Source organism: Botryllus schlosseri, unplaced genomic scaffold, assembly GCF_051294905.1.
Source record: "Botryllus schlosseri isolate E-star unplaced genomic scaffold, Bs_hap1 Bs28a, whole genome shotgun sequence".
In the NCBI taxonomy this organism is placed as follows: Eukaryota; Metazoa; Chordata; class Ascidiacea; order Stolidobranchia; family Styelidae; genus Botryllus; species Botryllus schlosseri.
Window position 1 is genome coordinate 165,001 of NW_027648637.1, and position 7,500 is coordinate 172,500.

Consider the following 7,500-nt stretch of genomic DNA (forward strand, 5'->3'; position numbering starts at 1 on the left):
AACTTTTTCCGAGGAAAATTTCGGACTTAGTCGTTTTTCGACCCCCGCCTATACCTTAGCATAGGGCCCGTACCTTAACATGGGCGGGCGCGCCGGACTTGCTCGGATCGGCTCCAAACTTCGTGTGCGGCCTCTTATGGATGACTTTTGGCCGGCAAAAAAGTTCAACTTTTTCCGAGGAAAATTTCGGACTTGGTCGTTTTTCGACCTCGCCCATACTTTAACATGGGAGCCTACGGTAGGTCGGCCGGACTTGCTCGGATCGGTTCCAAACTTCGTGTGCGGGCTCTTATGGATGACTTTTGGCCGGCGAAAAAAATCAACTTTTGCCGAGGAAAATTTCGGACTTAGTCGTTTTTCCGGGGGTTCGGACTTAGAAAAAATCCGAGTATTGTCGAAATTTTTTTTTCTCCGATTCCGATTTCCCGCACATCGGCGGACTCGTGGGAGCCCGTAGATCGCGAATACACCGTTTTCCGGGCGCCGGGAGGCCGTACGAGAAAGAAAAATTTTCGCCCTCGCTCTGGCATCAGGAGTCCATTTCGACTATCCCCGTAGCTCTAGGACGCACAGGAGCCGAGATACGAGTTTTTCGCGAATAGCTCGGCCCCTGTTCGGGCCAGACCCACGCGGGACCCCTCGTTGGAAGCGGCGCAGCGAGACGAATCCGGGAAAAAAAAAATTATCGAAATCGGAGCTTCCGGAGCCGAGATATCTCCGGTTGAAGCGCGCCAAAATCGGACCTTTGACCGGCTCTGGAGGCCGAGCCGTTTGTCGGATCGGGATAATTCCTTCGCGGGGCGTCTTCAAACGGTGCGGGGAACGCGCCCGTGTGGTTTTTAGGCGAAAAAATTTTTTTCGGACTTTAACTTTTTTACGATCTCGGCCCCGTGTTATAGTATGGGGATTTTGGACTTAGAAAAATTCCGACGAGGTCGAAAATTTTTTTTCTCCGATTTCGATTTCCCGCACACCGACGGACTCGTGGGAGCTCGTAGACCGCCGCCAGCCACTTTTCCGGTCGCCGGGAGGCCGCACGAGAAAGTAAAATTTTCACCCTCGCTTTGGCATCAGGAGTCCATTTCCACTATCCGCGTAGCTCTAGGACGCACAGGAGCCGAGATACGAGTTTTTCGCGAATAGCTCGGCCCCTGTTGGAGCCAGACCCAAGCGGGACCCCTCGTTGGAAGCGGCGCAGCGAGACGAATCCGGGAAAAAAAAAATTATCGAATTCGGACCACCCGGAGCCGAGATATCTCCGGTTAAAGCGCGCCAAAATCGGACCTTTGACCGGCTCTGGAGGCCGAGCCGTTTGTCGGATCGGGATAATTCCTTCGCGGGGCGTCTTCAAACAGTGCGGGGAACGCGCCCGTGTGGTTTTTAGGCGAAAAAATTTTTTTTCGGACTTTAACTTTTTCACGACCTCGGCCCCGTGTTACAGTATGGCGATTTCGGACTTAGAAAAAATCCGACTAGGTCGAAAATTTTTTTTCTTCGATTTCGATTTCCCGCACATCGGCGGACTCGTGGGAGCCCGTAGACCGCCGCCAGCCACTTTTCCGGTCGCCAGGAGGCCGTACGAGGGAGAAAAATTTTCACCCTCGCTCTGGCATCAGGAGTCCATTTCCACTATCCCCGTAGCTCTAGGACGCACAGGAGCCGAGATACGAGTTTTTCGCGAATAGCTCGGCCCCTGTTCGGGCCAGACCCACGCGGGACCCCTCGTTGGAAGCGGCGCAGCGAGACGAATCCGGGAAAAAAAAATTTATCGAAATCGGAGCTTCCGGAGCCGAGATATCTCCGGTTAAAGGCCGCCAAAATCGGACCTTTGACCGGCTCTGGAGGCCGAGCCGTTCGTCGGATCGGGATAATTCCTTCGCGGGGCGTCTTCAAACAGTGCGGGGAACGCGCCCGTGTGGTTTTTAAGGAAAAAAATTTTTTTTCGGACTTTAACTTTTTCACGATTTTCGGACTTAGTCGTTTTTCGACCTCGCCCATGCATTAACATAGGGCCCATACCGTAACATGGGCGGACCGCCTATACTTGGTCGGATCGGTTCCAAACTTCGTGTGCGGGGTCTTACGGATGACTTTTGGCCGGCAAAAAAGTTCGACTTTTTCCGAGGAAAATTTCGGACTTAGTCGTTTTTCGACCTCGCCCATACTTTAACATGGGGGCCTACGGTAGGTCGGCCGGACTCGGTCCGATCGACTCCAAACTTCGTGTGGGGCCTCTTATGGATGACTTTTGGCCGGCGGAAAAGATCGACTTTTTCCGAGGAAATTTTCGGACTTAGTCGTTTTTCGACCTCGCCCATACTTTAACATGGGGGCCTACGGTAGGTCGGCCGGACTCGGTCCGATCGACTCCAAACTTCGTGTGGGGCCTCTCGTGGGTGACTTTTGGCCGGCAAAAAAAATCAACTTTTGCCGAGGAAGATTTCGGACTTGGTCGTTTTTCGACCTCGCCCGTACATTAACATGGGGCCCATACCTTAACATAGGCGGGCGCGCCAGACTTGCTCGGATCGGCTCCAAACTTCGTGTGGGGCCTCTCGTGGGTGACTTTTGGCCGGCAAAAAAAATCAACTTTTTCCGAGGAAATTTTCGGACTTGGTCGTTTTTCGACCTCGCCCATACTTTAACATGGGGGCCTACGGTAGGTCGGCCGGACTTGCTCGGATCGGTTCCAAACTTCGTGTGCGGGGTCTCTAGGCGGGCTTTTGGCCGGCAAAAAAAATCAACTTTTGCCGAGGAAATTTTCGGACTTAGTCGTTTTTCGACCTCGCCCATACCTTAACACAGGGCCCATACCTTAACATGGGCGAACCGCCTATACTTGCTCGGATCGGTTCCAAACTTCGTGTGCGGGGTCTCTAGGCGGGCTTTTGGCCGGCAAAAAAGTTCAACTTTTTCCGAGGAAATTTTCGGACTTAGTCGTTTTTCGACCTCGCCCGTACATTACCATAGGGCATATACCTTAACATGGGCGGACCGCCTATACTTGGTCGGATCGATTCCAAACTTCGTGTGGGGCCTCTCACGGGTGACTTTTGGCCGGCAAAAAAAGTCAACTTTTTCCGAGGAAGATTTCGGACTTAGTCGTTTTTCGACCTCGCCCGCACTTTAACAAGGGGCCCATACCTTAACATGGGCGAACCGCCTATACTTGCTCGGATCGGTTCCAAACTTCGTGTGCGGGGTCTCTAGGCGGGCTTTTGGCCGGCAAAAAAGTTCAACTTTTTCCGAGGAAATTTTCGGACTTAGTCGTTTTTCGACCTCGCCCATACCTTAACACAGGGCCCATACCTTAACACGGCGAAACGCCTATACTTGGTCGGATCGGCCCCAAACTTCGTGTGAGGGGTCCCGTGGGAGGCTTTTTCGAAAAGTTTTTTTTTTAATTATTTTTTATTTTTTCGGAAAAAAAAATTTATTTTTCGGGAAAAAAAATTTTTCTGGCCGGCGAAAATTTTCCGGCCCCCCGGCCCGGGTGCGACCCTGAAAAACGACTAAGTAGAAAAAAGTCACCAGGGTTTCCGAAAAAAAACTAATATAGGAAGGGGCGCGCGCCCGGCGCCTGACGGGAGGCCGGGCGCGAAACGTTGAATCTGCCGGCGAGAGGATGCGCCCGGCGCGGCGGAACTGATCCGTCGTCACCGGTTGGAGCGAAAGCATATGGGGGTGCGAAGCAAGCACTAATCACGGGTCGGAGCACCTCGAGTCGCGGGTTCAAACGTTGCGTGTCGCCAAGCGCTGCATAGAGCGAGCTTGCCCGGTATGCCGTAGACGGCGGGATATGGATGATAGTGACCCTACACCTGTCATACAGCCATGAGGCATACCGGATAGCGGACTCAATAAATGCAGCGCGGACGCGGCGCGTTGTACTTCGGGCCTCGCGGCCCAGACCCTTCCTACGTAGCGTCGCGGCGTCGCCGAGGAGTGAATCGGCCGTCGAGAAACCTTGGTCCGACAAATGCCTCGTGAACCGCTGGGCCTCGCGGCCCTTGCCTCCGGGAACGAACGAAAGAGCGGGACGGCCCGCTATACAAACACGACGTCCTCGGTCCGCCGCGGCGGCTCCGGGCGCTTATCCGTGCATCGCGTCGCGGCAGAGCAGCGCCCGAGCCCCGGCGGCAGGCCTCGCGTCCGTCTCGGATTCGGTTCCGAGCGCGAGTGATTCTATTAAGCGGTGAACGGCGGGCGTCCGCGTCCCACGAGACGACGGCGGGCGACCCGAGAACGGTCCGACGATCGAGAGAGCGAAAGCGACGGGCGCCGTAGAGCGGCGGCGCCGGTGCCGAAGAGCACCTTGGTCCCGACGCCCGACCCCCGGCCCAGGGGCGGGCCTCGCAGTGCGCGAGAGATATCTGGTTGATCCTGCCAGTAGTGATATGCTTGTCTCAAAGATTAAGCCATGCAGGTGTAAGTACGAACTGAACGTAAAGTGAAACTGCGAACGGCTCATTAAATCAGTCTTGGTTTATTTGGTCCTTGCGAGAGCTAACGTGGATAACTGTGGCAATTCCAGAGCTAATACATGCGACCGAGCGCCGACTCCGGGAGGCGCGCTTTTATTGGTTCGAACCCGACCGGGCCCGCGAGGGCCCGTCTCTTTCGATGACTCTGGATAACCACGCGGATCGCACGCCTTCGCGGCGGCGACCTACCATTCAAGTGTCTGACCTATCAACTTTCGAAGGTAGGCTACGGGCTTACCTTTGTGATAACGGGTGACGGGGAATCAGGGTTCGATTCCGGAGAGGGAGCCTGAGAAACGGCTACCACATCCAAGGAAGGCAGCAGGCGCGCAAATTACCCATTCCCGACACGGGGAGGTAGTGACGAAAAATAACGATGCGGGACTCTAACGAGGCCCCGCAATCGGAATGAGTACATTCTAAAACTCTTGTCGAGTATCCATCGGAGGGCAAGTCTGGTGCCAGCAGCCGCGGTAATTCCAGCTCCGAAAGTGTATGCTAAAGTTGTTGCGGTTGAAAAGCTCGTAGTTGGATGTAGAGCGCGCGGCGCCGGTCCGTCGCAGGGCGTGCACCGGCGTCGCGGGTTCCGCCTGTCGGCGCCGCCCGCGGTGCTCTTGACCGGGTGCCGGGGGTCGGGCCGACGAGTTTACTTTGAAAAAATTAGAGTGTTCAAAGCAGGCCGCCCGCCTGCATAGTGTCGCATGGAATAACGGAATAGGACCTCGGTCTCGTTTCGTTGGCGTTCGCGGGAGCGAGGTAATGATTAAGAGGGACGGCCGGGGGCGTCCGTACTCTGCCGTCAGAGGTGAAATTCTTGGACCGGCGGAAGACGAGCAGCTGCGAAAGCGTTCGCCAAGAACGTTTTCTTTAATCAAGAGCGAAAGTCAGAGGTTCGAAGACGATCAGATACCGTCCTAGTTCTGACTATAAACGATGCCAACTGGCGATCGGCGGGCGTTACCATGACGACCTCGCCGGCAGCCTCCGGGAAACCAAAGTCTTTGGGTTCCGGGGGAAGTATGGTTGCAAAGCTGAAACTTAAAGGAATTGACGGAAGGGCACCACCAGGAGTGGAGCCTGCGGCTTAATTTGACTCAACACGGGGAAACTCACCCGGCCCGGACACGGGAAGGATTGACAGATTGACAGCTCTTTCTTGATTCTGTGGGTGGTGGTGCATGGCCGTTCTTAGTTGGTGGAGCGATTTGTCTGGTTAATTCCGATAACGAACGAGACTCTGGCATGCTAAATAGTTACGCGACCCTCGGCGGTCGGCGTCCAACTTCTTAGAGGGACTAGTGGCGTTTAGCCACACGAGATCGAGCAATAACAGGTCTGTGATGCCCTTAGATGTTCGGGGCCGCACGCGCGCTACACTGGACGGATCAGCGAGTGCGCCCGGGCCGAGAGGTCCGGGTAACCCGTTGAACCCCGTCCGTGATTGGGATAGGGCCTTGCAATTGTTGCCCTCGAACGAGGAATTCCCAGTAAGCGCGAGTCATCAGCTCGCGTTGATTACGTCCCTGCCCTTTGTACACACCGCCCGTCGCTACTACCGATTGAACGGTTTAGTGAGATCCTCGGACCGGCCCCGTCGCGTGCCCGGCGACGGGCGCGGCGGTGCGCCGGGAAGACGACCGAACTTGATCGTTTAGAGGAAGTAAAAGTCGTAACAAGGTTTCCGTAGGTGAACCTGCGGAAGGATCATTATCGTTGTTGGTGGGTGCGAGGCCCCGTTGCTTTTTGATCTGGCGCCGTGTCCGCGAGGACTCGGCGTCGCGGCGCCCCGCGCTTGGGCGCCGCTCGGTAAGGCGAACGAGACCGTCGTGATACGAGAGGGCGGGCGCTCGACGGCGGGCCGGGGATGGCCGTCGTCGGGGCCCGCCTTCGGAGAGGGACCGAGACCGAACGCCTCTAGGTCGGGTCCCTCGGCGGCGTCGGCCTCGAGCGAGCCGGCGCCGAAGGGGCTGCGAGACCCCGCGAAAAACCGTGGTGAGCGAAGCGATGCGGAGTTGTCCCAAGAGCAAAGAGAGTACGACTCTCGACGGTGGATCACTAGGCTCGCGAGTCGATGAAGGACGCAGCTAAGTGCGAGAAGTAATGTGAATTGCAGAACACATTGAACGTCGATATTCCGAACGCAAATTGCGGCGTCGGGCAAATCCCGGCGCCGCGTCTGCCTCAGGGTCGGCGTGAAGCGATGCGCGAGGCGGCTTTGGTAGGAGCCGCCCGCGGCGAGATGGAGCCTGAGAGTTTGGGCGTCGGGCCGCGAGGCCCGTCGCTCCGAGGTAGACCGGCGCGCGCTGGCGTCGGGGCCGGACCCGGTCGCTCCGCGACTCGGCCGCCGTTGCGATCGCGCCTCCGGGCGCGGTACTGGCGGTCGGAGCGCGGCGCGGCTTTGGGCGGTGCGGCTCCCGGCGAGGCGCGCGGCGGTGACCGGCGGCCGACGAGGCGCCGGCAGAGGTACGACTTCGACCTGAGTTCAGGCGAGGCTACCCGCTGAATTTAAGCATATTATTAAGCGGTGGAAAAGAAACCAACGGGGATTCCCCGAGTAACGGCGAGTGAAGCGGGATCTGTCCAGCGTCGAACCCGCGCGTTCTCGAAGCGCGCCGGAATGTGACGTAAGGAAGAGCCCCTGCGACGGCCGGCGGGCGCCGAAGTCCTTCTGATCGAGGCCTCTCCCCCGCGAGGGTGTCAGGCCCGCGAGGGCGCGCGCCGCCGCCGCTAAGGCTCTTCCCGGAGTCGGGTTGTTTGAGAATGCAGCCTGAAGCGGGTGGTAAACTCCATCTAAGACTGAATACGGTCGCGAGACCGATAGCGAACAAGTACCGTGAGGGAAAGTTGAAAAGCACTTTGAAGAGAGAGTTCAAAAGTACGTGAAACCGTCGAGAGGTAAACGGGAGGGCCCGTCCGGGCCCGGGCGGCTTTCAGTCGGGCGCGGGGGCGCGTCGCGGCGACGGGCGGAGGCGCGAGCCACGTCCTCGTCGGGGCGCGCGTGACGCACCGGCGCACC

At 57.3% G+C, this 7,500-nt stretch overlaps 3 non-coding genes across 3 annotated transcripts in view; all 3 read left to right on the plus strand.

The window, feature by feature from the left end:
• The first annotated feature begins 4,370 nt into the window (after nt 1-4,370).
• LOC145459967 (small subunit ribosomal RNA) lies at nt 4,371-6,194 on the plus strand. Its single transcript, XR_013921647.1, has one exon. It is a non-coding gene; the product is annotated as a small subunit ribosomal RNA (ribosomal RNA).
• Nucleotides 6,195-6,520: 326 nt separating this feature from the next.
• Nucleotides 6,521-6,674, plus strand: LOC145459941 (5.8S ribosomal RNA). The gene has a single exon (XR_013921622.1). It is a non-coding gene; the product is annotated as a 5.8S ribosomal RNA (ribosomal RNA).
• A 282-nt stretch (nt 6,675-6,956) lies between these two features.
• LOC145459917 (large subunit ribosomal RNA) overlaps nt 6,957-7,500 on the plus strand; it is a 3,725-nt gene continuing 3,181 nt past the window's right edge. The window contains exon 1 of the ribosomal RNA XR_013921601.1: nt 6,957-7,500. This exon is cut by the window's right edge and continues 3,181 nt beyond it. This is a non-coding gene — a ribosomal RNA (large subunit ribosomal RNA).